At 54.9% G+C, this 12877-nt stretch overlaps 1 protein-coding gene across 1 annotated transcript in view; it reads right to left on the bottom strand.

Annotated features, from left to right (window-relative positions):
* The window catches only part of AZIN1 (antizyme inhibitor 1), a 45953-nt gene extending 33394 nt beyond the window's left edge, over positions 1 to 12559 (bottom strand). Inside the window, exon 1 of the mRNA XM_075353029.1 lies at positions 12285 to 12559. The gene's annotated coding sequence lies outside the window, so the exon portion shown is untranslated. The remainder of the gene's footprint in view (positions 1 to 12284) is intronic.
* Between the last annotated feature and the right edge of the window lie 318 nt (positions 12560 to 12877).

The raw sequence follows: 12877 nt of genomic DNA, 5'->3' as shown, positions 1-12877 counted from the left end.
TGAAATCCATAGTAAAAGTCTGCACAAGAGCACGGTACAGGTACAATCACCAGCATTCTCTAAAGGGGTTAACCAATTTTTATTGTCTATCTGCATGATCAAAAAAAATGGCCAACCCCTTAAATTTAGAAGCAATTCTTCTTTTCTTTTTTTGCACCTATAATTGTCTAAGTTTTTCATTCATTTGTTTGGTTCTGTAAACTGCTACAGATCGGGCTGTGCTGAGGGTAGACCAGAGCTTCCCAAACGGAGGCAGCCGCGAGCTGCTGGACAGGCAGATTTCATACAAGTGACTATGGTCAGCCTGGGTCTGTATGGCTCCAGCAATATATTTTAGTTGAGTACCACAACTGACTTCCTTGCCTCAGGAGCTTAAAGGGAACCTGTCAGGTCCAATACCACAAGCAGTTCTGGGGGCATATTGCTAATCCCTGCCTATCTGTCCCTGTATCTCGTAGCATAATTCTCCATCTATGCTACTAGATACAGGGACAATTAGGCAGGGATTAGCAATATGCCCCCAGAACTGCTCGTGCCTCTGGGTGCAGATTGGACCTGACAGGTTCCCTTTAAAGTGGCAAATTCAGATTTTCAGTGCTAGCGCAGACTTCCATGGTGTGTCAGGGTCCTTTTTACATAGCCAAGTTCACATGTCCACTTATCACTTAAGAACGTATCCTTGGGGTATGTGCACATGTTGAGAATTTGGTTGCAGCAATTTCTCAATCTCTTGGCAGTGCAAACCGCATGTTTTTGATTGTTTTCAATGGTGAGAACCGCAGGCAAAACCACTGAAAGAAATTGACATGCTGCACATATTCTGCAATAAATCGGCAAAAAAAAAACATGCACTACACTTCAGGTCTCATTGACTTCGATGGCATAAGGATTTGATTAAAAAGGAAAAAAATCATTAGATCACTACTGTCACAAACCACCGGGGGGGTCACTCAGAAATCCCCCGCGCTGGCTACCAGTACGTCACACTCGGGGGGTAACAAGTGGGGGTCACCCCTCCTTTATACCTCCCGACCGACAGACAGAGCACGTGACGCGCTCTCTAGCGCCCCTCTTATAGTCAGGCCAATTATGGAATTGCCCGACCATAAGCAAGGAGGCCGCTATACTACTTATGCCGATTATTGAAGGGTCCCCGGTGAGAGTAGGGTATATATTCCCCCGACCTCCGCGGGCGGAATATATAATATCTTCCCGAATCTCACTGGCCTCCCCACAATAATCCTTGGCACAACTCGCTGCCACCAACCGCTTCACGGTAACTATTAGCCGAACACACAGACGTGGGATTCAAGATCGAGATAACAGAACAGCCCAGGATTAATTATATAATTTAATCGCCTAAAGCACACTAGAAACTACAATATATACAATAGGGAATCTACAGAATATACAGTTATGTCAGAGTACAGTTACAGATAAAGCATGGTTTACAACAGGTATGCAATTCAATCAGTTACCTTGTGCGTCTGGCCACAGGGGGGCGCTGTAGACCAGGTTTCCAGGAACTCTCTCACAGGTCTGTCCCAACCAGGCCCCCGAGCAGAAGAACCCTGGAAAATGGCCGAAGTAGGGTTATCAACCTGGGCAGATCCAGGTCCCCTCCTACCTTAGTGACCTCACAGGGAAGCACTGCCACTCCCCCTGCATGGATCAGAATTATCCAGCAAAGGGGATTTTGGCTATAACTTTGCCTGGGAGCGTCGTAGGCAGACGCCAATGCTCTCATTGTGACAGTTATGAATTTAGCTACAGAACGAGGGGACTCATGACCTGTCTGCCAGTTCCCCATTGGCTGATATCACGCCTGGGGCATTTCCCAATGTCCTGTTCCCATAAAAAGGGGGTGCCGGCATCGTCCACATGCGGAGACACCATTTTTATGGTTGCCATATTTATCGGAAATATGGCTTGCGAGATATGAACCATTTTTTACTGGAGTCGTTCTGTCTGGCTATTTCCAGAGCCTTGCTAATTAGATGGCAGCTCCTACTACAGGGTGACGGCAGGGAGCCATCCTGTGTCCATTGTCCCAAAGCCACCTAATTTCCATATCACAGGACATGGCCATGGAGTTTGTTGCTAAACCAGTTGTGTGAAGGGAAGGGGGTAGTGACACCAGGAGAGGGCTTCCTGACATGACTTGAATGTCATGATTTATCGTCATATCTCCGGATTTACCTCACACCTCCCCCCTTTTGAGGGCGCTAGGGGGCAGCACACACCGGTGTTCCCCCGTGCGCCCGTCCGCGACCTCTCCTTGTCGGGACAGCCCGTCTGCGTTACCGTGGTCACGGCCCCTTTTGTGGCGAATGGTGAAGTTGTATTGCTGGAGCGCAAGGCTCCATCGCAACAATCGCCCATTCGTCCCAGAGACGGTGTGCAACCAGCTGAGGGGATTGTGGTCCGTCTCCACGATGAAGTGGCGCCCGTATAGATAGGGTTGCAGACGCTGCAGGGCCCACACTATGGCCAGGCACTCCTTCTCCATCGTGGAATAGGCCACTTCCCTTGGTAACAGCTTCCTGCTCAGGTACAAGACTGGGTGCTCTTGGCTCGCAGAGTCCACCTGGCTGAGCACCGCACCGAGGCCGAAGTCACTGGCGTCGGTCTGTACTACAAACGGCCGCGTGAAGTCGGCTGCCTGTAGCACGGGCGGGCTGGACAGGGCGTCCTTTAGGGCCCGGAAGGCTGTCTCGCAGTCCACTGTCCAATCGACTGCAGAGGGCAGCTTCTTCTTGGTGAGGTCCGTCAAGGGCTTTGCCAGGCTACTATAGCATGGAACAAACCTCCTATAGTACCCAGCGGTCCCCAAGAAGGACATCACCTGCTTCTTGGTCCTGGGGGTGGGCCAGGATGCGATGGCTTCCACTTTCTCAGGCTCGGGCTTCAGTGTTCCCCCGCCTACCCGGTGACCGAGGTACTGGACCTCGCTCATGGCCAGCTGACACTTTCCCGGCTTGATGGTCAAACCTGCCCGGTGGATCCGCCTGAGCACCTGTGCTAGATGCTCTAGGTGGTCCTCCCAGGTGGGACTGAAGACGGCAATGTCATCCAGGTACGCGGCCGCGTACCCTTCAAGTCCCTTGAGCAGGGTGTTGACCATCCGCTGGAAAGTGGCAGGGGCATTCCTCATCCCGAATGGCATCACCGTGGACTCGTACAGTCCAAATGGGGTAATAAAGGCAGAGCGTTCCCTGGCCTTGCGAGTCAGGGGGATCTGCCAATATCCCCGGCTCAGATCCATGATGGTCAGGTACTGAGCCCCGGCCAACTGATCGAGCAGGTCATCGATGCGTGGCATTGGGTACGCATCGGCGACCGTGACAGCATTGAGCCCCCTGTAGTCCACGCAGAACCGAGTGGTTCGGTCCTTCTTAGGGACGAGGACTACAGGCGAGGCCCAAGCGCTGTTGGATGCCTGGATCACCCCCAGCTCCAGCATCTCGTCAATCTCCTGGCGCATGTGTTGCTGCACCTCCAGGGAGACCCGATATGCTGAACGCCGGATCGGGGGATGATCCCCAGTGTCCACGTGATGGACAGCCAAGTCAGTCCTTCCGGGCTGGTTGGTAAACAACCCCCGGAAGGGGTGTAGGGTGGCCCACAGCTGGGACCGTTGGTCCTCCAAGAGCTGGTGGCCAACCTCCACATCCTCAATGGATCCGCCTGCCCGGACCTGGGCTAGCATATCCAAGAGGGTTTCCGCTTCTCCCTCCTCGGGCAGGTTGCACACAGGGAGTGCACATGCCTCCCGCTCATGATGTGCCTTCATCATGTTCACATGGAAGGGCTTCCGCCTTCCACGGGCAGGGTCCAGGGTGACCAGGTACGTCACAGGGTTGAGCTGCTGGTACACGAGGTATGGGCCTTCCCAGGCTGCCTGAAGCTTGTCCTGTGGTACGGGGACCAGTACCCACACCTCTTGACCCACTTGGTAGGTCCTCTCACAAGCGTTCTGGTCGTACCAACGCTTCTGATCGGCCTGGGCTTGAGCCATATTGTCGTGTACCAGTTGCGTCAAGGCCTGCATTTTGTCCCGGAAGCGCATGACATACTCGATAACCGACACTCCAGGGGTGGCCAAATCCCCTTCCCAAGCCTCTTTCACCAGAGCCAGGGGGCCCCGCACACGTCGCCCGTACAGGAGCTCAAACGGTGAGAATCCTGTTGAGGCCTGTGGAACCTCCCGGTAAGCAAATAACAGGTGTGGGAGATACCGCTCCCAGTCACGCCCATGGGAGTCGACCAACATCTTAAGCATCTGCTTTAAGGTGCCATTGAACCGCTCGCACAGGCCATTAGTCTGTGGATGGTACGGGCTGGCCACCAGATGTCGCACCTGGACTTGCTTACAGAGGGTCTCCATCAGCTGGGACATGAATTGGGTCCCCCGGTCAGTGAGCATTTCCTGGGGAAAACCCACTCGGGAGAAAATCTCCAGCAATGCGGTGGCCACCTTGTCAGCCCGAATGGACGACAAGGCCACGGCTTCTGGGTACCGGGTGGCATAGTCCACTACCGTCAGTATGAAGCGTTTCCCGGAGCTGCTGGGGATGGCCAGCGGGCCGACCAGATCCACAGCCACCCTCCTGAAAGGCTCATCGATGATTGGCAGAGATACCAGTGGGGCTTTGGGGCGTGGCCCCGCCTTCCCCACTCTCTGACAGGTTTCACACGAACGGCAGTAGGCAGCCACATCGGCCCCCATTTTTGGCCAGTAGAAATGCTGGTTTAACCTGGCCTTGGTCTTAGCGATCCCTAGGTGTCCGGCCATCGGAATCTCATGTGCGATCCGCAACAACTCCGTCCGGAACGGATAGGGTACCACCAACTGTCGGTCCCTGGGCCACGCCTCCGGTGAACCCTGCTGGACCGTGGCCCGGTACAGCCGTCCTTGGTCCCAGACCACTCGCTCCGGGTCCGAGTCCGAGGGAGGCTGTGCCGCCTGCTCCTTAAGAGCTTTCAGGCTGTCGTCAGCTTCTAACGCTGCCTGAAACCCCTGACTAGATGTGGCCAGAATCGACGAGACTGTCACATCTTCAGTCAGTACCCCGGGACCTGTGTCCTGGCCTCCACCTGACTCGGCTGCCACTTGGTCAGAAGGGGAAGAGCTATCGGACCTCCGGGAGGCCCCTTGGCTCCCAGCACTCCCACTGCGGGTGACAGCGGCCACAGCCGCTGCGACCGTGGGTCGTGCCTGCTCCTCCTCCGTTCCTGACCAAGTCGCCGGTTCAGGCAGACCTACCTGGCTTCCTGACACCCCGGTTGTGGGGGAACCATGCACCGAGATCTTACCTGGGAGCACTTCCGCTCCTGGACCGGCCCCAATCTCACCTGCCTGTTCCCCTCCTGCAGCAACAGAACCCCGCTGTGAAATCTCTGGGGACCCCACATTTGCTGTGGTAGCCCCCACCCCACACACTGGTCCTCCCCCTGCAGCACCCTGCTCTCTGCTTATCCCTGCAGAGGGCAACAGATCCCAGCTCACTGGCTGGTTACTTGTAGAGGCATTGTCACACCTTTCTCTGACCCCCTCCCCTGTCACAGCTGCAGCTGCGTGTGTGTCTATGGTGTCTGTGCAAGCAGAAATATCAGAGTTCACTCCCTCCTCCCTTACATCATTCATAGATAACACATTAACATTGTCCGGAGGCACGTCAGCACTGGCTGAAGGTTCAGCCTTTGGGGCGGGGCCAAACTGGGAGGTTATTTGCCCCAAATCTGTCCCAAGTAGCACGTTTGCAGGGATCCGATCAGTTACCCCCACCTCCCTCACCCCTCGCCCTGCGCCCCAGTCCACATAAATGTTAGCAACAGGCAGCGCCGGGTCAATGCCTCCAATCCCGGAGACAGCGAGGGTTTTTCCAGGGATCAAGTCTTGGGGGGACACCATCTCAGGCCGCACCAGAGTCACTTCCGAGGCGCTGTCTCGCAGTCCTATGGTCACAGACTGGCCGACGGTGACAGGTTGGAAGCTGTCCAGGGACCTACCACCACCCCCACCCACACAATACACCTTGGGCGGCCCTTGGGACGGGGACGGAGCCGGGGCCTTGGGACGCTGAGGGCACATGGCCTTGAAGTGTCCAGGTAGGTTGCACTGGTGGCACCGTCTTGGTTCCGCCACGGGCCTGGAGAGGGGAGTTGAGGGGGACACCCCCTGCAGTCTAGGGGCAGGTGGGGCAGTCGCAGAATTCATCTTACCCCCTCTCCAGGTGCTGCTGGTGGCCGCTCTCCTGGCCTCAGGGGCCCGGTTGTTGGTGTAGTCATCGGCAAGGGCAGCTGTAGCCGTGGATCCCTTTGGCTTCTGGTCTCGGATGAACTGGCGGAGATCCTCAGGGCAGTTCCACAAGAGTTGCTCCGTGATGAACAAGTCCAGGATCTCCGGTCCGGTGGAAAGCTGCAGGCCTTGGGTCCAGTGGTCGGCAGCTCGGGCAAGTGCCCGCCGGTGGTCAGCCCAGGAGTCCTTTGGTCCCTTCTGTAGGCTCCGGAACTTCTTGCGGTAGGACTCCGGGGTGAGGTTGTACTGTTGGATCAGGGCCCGCTTGATGGTGTCGTAGCCCTGATCTGCCTCAGCAGGCAAGTCCCCAAGGATATCCAGGGCCTTACCCCTTAAACGGGGGGTCAGGTATTTGGCCCACTGGTCCTTGTTCAGATGGTGCTGCAAGCAAGTCCGCTCAAAAGCAGTCAAGAAAGAGTCCAAGTCTCCATCCTTCTCCAGCACTGGGAAGTCCTCAACACGGACCTTTGGAAGTTTGGTGTCTTGAAGGTCACGTGTGGCTGATGAGGGCCGGAGCTGAGCTAGCTGCAGCTGGTAGTCACGCTCTGCCTGGCGCTCTTCACGCGCTGCCTGCCGCTCTGCCCTGCGCTCTGCCATGAGTATCTCGTAGGTATCCCGGTCTCCAGCCTGGAGAAGGGCCATAGCCATTTGAAGAAGGCTATCCGAGCCTCCCAGGCTCGGTGGAATGGCACGTGGTGATCTGCGGCCCGCTGCGGAGCCTGGTGATTCACTGTCCATTGCAGAGCGGAGGGCTGGCATCTGGCTCGTTGAGGACCCTTGGGCGAGCTGCTCCTCATCTTGTCCAGCAGTGCCCGGTTGTGCAATGTCCTCTGCAGAGCTGTTTTCTGGCGTCGAGCTCCTGGAGGACTCGTGGGCAACCTCCTCATTGCTGTCCACAGCACCGTCCTCCCTCTCTTCGGCTCCTGCTTTAGCATTGGCCAGTTGCATAGCTCTGCTCCTGGTGCCATCAGCCATTCTTGCAGACTTTTGGTCACTGACACAGAACTGACACCTGATGCCTCCACACACCTTACAGTATCTGCACTCTGACACTCTAGTGTTGAGCTAGTCTGAAGACCCCAGCAGCCACAGCTGCTGCAGGCAGTCTTTAGTGTCTGGGAGTATGGGTCTCACACTCACACACACTATTATCTCGATCCCACCGCTATGCCACCAATATGTCACAAACCACCGGGGGGGTCACTCAGAAATCCCCCGCGCTGGCTACCAGTACGTCACACTCGGGGGGTAACAAGTGGGGGTCACCCCTCCTTTATACCTCCCGACCGACAGACAGAGCACGTGACGCGCTCTCTAGCGCCCCTCTTATAGTCAGGCCAATTATGGAATTGCCCGACCATAAGCAAGGAGGCCGCTATACTACTTATGCCGATTATTGAAGGGTCCCCGGTGAGAGTAGGGTATATATTCCCCCGACCTCCGCGGGCGGAATATATAATATCTTCCCGAATCTCACTGGCCTCCCCACAATAATCCTTGGCACAACTCGCTGCCACCAACCGCTTCACGGTAACTATTAGCCGAACACACAGACGTGGGATTCAAGATCGAGATAACAGAACAGCCCAGGATTAATTATATAATTTAATCGCCTAAAGCACACTAGAAACTACAATATATACAATAGGGAATCTACAGAATATACAGTTATGTCAGAGTACAGTTACAGATAAAGCATGGTTTACAACAGGTATGCAATTCAATCAGTTACCTTGTGCGTCTGGCCACAGGGGGGCGCTGTAGACCAGGTTTCCAGGAACTCTCTCACAGGTCTGTCCCAACCAGGCCCCCGAGCAGAAGAACCCTGGAAAATGGCCGAAGTAGGGTTATCAACCTGGGCAGATCCAGGTCCCCTCCTACCTTAGTGACCTCACAGGGAAGCACTGCCACTCCCCCTGCATGGATCAGAATTATCCAGCAAAGGGGATTTTGGCTATAACTTTGCCTGGGAGCGTCGTAGGCAGACGCCAATGCTCTCATTGTGACAGTTATGAATTTAGCTACAGAACGAGGGGACTCATGACCTGTCTGCCAGTTCCCCATTGGCTGATATCACGCCTGGGGCATTTCCCAATGTCCTGTTCCCATAAAAAGGGGGTGCCGGCATCGTCCACATGCGGAGACACCATTTTTATGGTTGCCATATTTATCGGAAATATGGCTTGCGAGATATGAACCATTTTTTACTGGAGTCGTTCTGTCTGGCTATTTCCAGAGCCTTGCTAATTAGATGGCAGCTCCTACTACAGGGTGACGGCAGGGAGCCATCCTGTGTCCATTGTCCCAAAGCCACCTAATTTCCATATCACAGGACATGGCCATGGAGTTTGTTGCTAAACCAGTTGTGTGAAGGGAAGGGGGTAGTGACACCAGGAGAGGGCTTCCTGACATGACTTGAATGTCATGATTTATCGTCATATCTCCGGATTTACCTCACAACTACTCTGATCAATGACCTTTTTTATGGGGTAATAGTCAGTTGACTCATCAGCTCAGTGCACAAATCCCGGTGGCTGGTGTCCACGTGTAGAATCAACCATAGGAAGGGTTGGAATCCGCACCATTCTATTCTTTATTTCATGGCTTCTTAAAAGGATTTACACCATCATGATATTAAAAACATGAAACACCAAACGCAATTCGAACAAGAAGACCGTTCTTACCCGTTTTTTTTGCTTACTGAATCAGTTTCAAATGAAATATAATGGATCCAGCAGAAATCAGTTTTGTTTTTTTTTTTTTTTAACACTGACAAGTTGCGTTTGCATAACTGTTTTGCTAACAGATTGCTGTCAGAGCTGTTCCTGGACATGTTAAGTTAGCCTTAAGGGTGCTTTACACGCTGCGACATAGCTAACGAGATATCGTCGGGTCACGTCGTTAGTGATGCACATCCGGCGTCGTTAAAGACATCGCAGCGTGTGACATTAATGAGCGATCACCGATCGCAAAAACGTCAAAAATCGTTGACTCATCGCTCCCTTTCATAATATCGTTGGTGGTGCATGCCGCTGGTTGTTCGTCGTTCCTGCGGAATCACACATCGCTGTGTGTGACACGACAGGAACGACGAACATCTCCTTACCCGCTCCTTCCGCCCGCCCGCTTCTATTGGACGGCTGCCGTGTGATGTTGCTGTGACGCCACACGAACCGGCCCCTTAGAAAGGAGGCGGTTCGCCGGCCAGAGCGACGTTGCAGGGCAGGTAAGTCCGTGTGACGGGTGTAAGCGATCTTGTGCGCCACGGGCAGCGATTTACCCGTGACGCACCACCGACGGGGGCGGGTACGCTCGCTAGCGATTTCGAAGCGTGTAAAGTGCCCTTTAGGCTGAGGTGTGTAGGAAGGTAAAGCAATGAGTCCAGCAGGCTGTTAGGCAGGGCTGTGCAGCCTATGAACATGAGTTTTTATGATGTTTGAACAAAGATACCTTTTTACAGAAGAACAGAGTTCTGGATTCATCACTAACTTAGTATTAGTCTGTGCACCTGTGAATCCATCAGGCCCCATTACTTGAACATTTGAGAATCCCCGGTCTGGATGGTCACAATAGCACACCCCTTTTGGCACCCCATGATCAGGCCCTCAGGGGTCAATACACGGCACGTCACACTTGAGCTCGACTAATCAAGATTGAAGTAAGAAGTGCAGAATTCACCAGGTCAACCTCTTAAAAGTGTTAATCTGTTTCAACATACCTCAACCCCAGACTGCACGTTACTATAAAGACGACCGGGTCCACTGACAAGTCTTGGCCGCAGCCATAAAGTATGATTAATTTGCCAGTGAAGCTGGTGGAGACTGTAGAATTCTAAAAGCAATATTTTTAGTGTTAGGTCGGATTTCTGCCACCAGCTAATGTCTATTCTCACTGGGCCAGTGGGTGCCTGGTTGCCCCCCAATCCCAGCTGCCCGAACCCACCGATCAGCAAGTTATCACCTAAACAGTGGAGGGGTGATTGTGTTTGCACCGGACAGGCCCTTTAAGAACTTATATGTCTGACACTTTGGTCCTTAAGGCGGTGTGTGCACACTTTTTTTTTAGTTTTTGGCCGCAAATATGCACCGGCGTTTCGGTGCATATTTGATCACTGCGTTTTTCCGATGCATTGCATGGGTGAAAAACGCAGGGAAAAAAAAATTGACTTTTTTTAAAGCTCAAAAACGCAGCTAAGAAAAAAAAAAAAGTTGTGTGCGGACAGCAAAAATGAACACATACTTTGCTGGGGAAGGAAAGTAATGCAGTTTTGAGCCTAAAAACGCACCTGAAAAACACGCAAACACACAAGTGTGCGCCTAACCAAGAAGCGATCGCGACCCCCCCGCCGCCAGAAAGCAATCGCGACCCCCCCCCGCCGCCAGAAAGCAATCGCGCCCCCCCGCCGCCAGAAAGCAAACGCGACGCCCCCCCGCCGCCAGAAAGCAAACGCGACGCCCCCCCGCCGCCAGAAAGCAAACGCGACGCCCCCCCGCCGCCAGAAAGCAAACGCGACCCCCCCCCCGCCAGACAGCAATCGCGACCCCCCCCGCCGCCAGACAGCAATCGCGACCCCCCCCCGCCGCCAGACAGCAATCGCGACCCCCCCCGCCGCCAGACAGCAATCGCGACCCCCCTGCCGCCAGAAAGCAATCGCGACCCCCCCCCGCCGCCAGACAGCAATCGCGACCCCCCCGCCGCCAGACAGCAATCGCGACCCCCCCCGCCGCCAGACAGCAATCGCGACCCCCCCCGCCGCCAGACAGCAATCGCGACCCCCCTGCCGCCAGAAAGCAATCGCGACCCCCCCCCCGCCGCCAGACAGCAATCGCGACCCCCCCGCCGCCAGACAGCAATCGCGACCCCCCCCCGCCGCCAGACAGCAATCGCGACCCCCCTGCCGCCAGAAAGCAATCGCGACCCCCCCCGCCGCCAGAAAGCAATCGCGACCCCCCCGCCGCCAGACAGCAATCGCGACCCCCCCGCCGCCAGACAGCAATCGCGACCCCCCCGCCGCCAGACAGCAATCGCGACCCCCCCGCCGCCAGACAGCAATCGCGACCCCCCCGCCGCCAGACAGCAATCGCGACCCCCCCGCCGCCAGACAGCAATCGCGACCCCCCCGCCGCCAGACAGCAATCGCGACCCCCCCGCCGCCAGACAGCAATCGCGACCCCCCCGCCGCCAGACAGCAATCGCGACCCCCCCGCCGCCAGACAGCAATCGCGACCCCCCCCGCCAGAAAGCAATCGCGACCCCCCCCGCCAGAAAGCAATCGCGACCCCCCCCGCCAGAAAGCAATCGCGACCCCCCCGCCGCCAGAAAGCAATCGCGACCCCCCCGCCACCAGAAAGCAATCGCCCCACATACCCTAGAGCTCACATTAAAGTACGGCGGGAATACACGTTCAGTGTTTTTTTTATTATAGGACACTATAGATGTGGGGTGTGACGTGCCACAAACCCACACAGTAAGGTGTGACCCTAACAAATTAGTTTTTACCATTCAGCACTTTACATGGTGCAACAGACCAAAAAGCCATTTATGGCACAAGTTTACCTCACAAAAACCATTAAGGTACATATGTATACACAGACATGTGACAAGCAGCCATTGCAGGAGTCCAGGTTACCACAATCACCCCAAAACACAAAAACCGCCAGAAACTCGACGTCCTGACAACCACCTGCCAGCAGGAATTTTAAACTTCCCGCGCTGTAACAAACCCCGCCCACTGGGCTAACCACGTGACATCCCTTTCCCCGTGCGCGTGCTTCGGAACATCCGGGTTACGCGCCGCGTTCTCCCCCTCACACACACATGTATCTAACAGTCACCGGGGTGGTAAATACCGGGGCGCACACTAGAGGGCGCCACTACAATGATTCAGTCACGATACACGGAAGGGTTCATGGCCGCGGAGACCAGATACCCCCGTAATATAAAAATACACGTCACGACACAGCGCGGCCAGCCATGTACTTACGTGAGGTAACGGCCCAAAGGATTTGGGAAATCGTCTTCTCTTTTTAGGCGGAATTTTTAAAGAGTGGTGTGGGAACACAAGGTAGAAATCAGACTGGCGCCTTTTGCCATAAGCCCAAAGGGAGGCACGGGCGAGAACCGGGTCAGCAGCGTCGCTGGTTAATCCGTCAATGCAGAAGAGACAGAAGCCTGAGGAGAGTCTGGTGCGCGCGGTGCCTGCGTGTAAATGGAGGAGAAGTCAGACAGGATTGAGCCAGCCGGGGCCGGCTATGAGCGAGCTCCTTATATAGAATCCGTGCAGGGAGGGCGGAGTTTAGTCATGACGTACGAATTTCAGGGGCGGGGCTAACTGCTATGATTGGCTGAGGCTGCGAGTGACGTACACGTTGAAGACTGGAGATCGCCATGTTTGGAGCTGGCAAGAGAAAGGGCAAAGCGGTTGGAGTATGAGGACACTGGACAGGACCGGCAGCGGCTGGACAGTGTGGGCTCAGGAGACCCCTCCTCAGACGGACAATAATGAGCAGACACTACATAACGTATTTGCTTATATCTCCTGCTTTATTTTTTTTTACAGTGATAAATGATGGGTTT

This window comes from Anomaloglossus baeobatrachus, chromosome 6 (assembly GCF_048569485.1).
Source record: "Anomaloglossus baeobatrachus isolate aAnoBae1 chromosome 6, aAnoBae1.hap1, whole genome shotgun sequence".
Classification (NCBI taxonomy): domain Eukaryota; kingdom Metazoa; phylum Chordata; class Amphibia; order Anura; family Aromobatidae; genus Anomaloglossus; species Anomaloglossus baeobatrachus.
The sequence above is the reverse complement of the archived record's forward strand: the minus strand, read 5'-3'. Positions and strand labels throughout refer to the sequence as shown.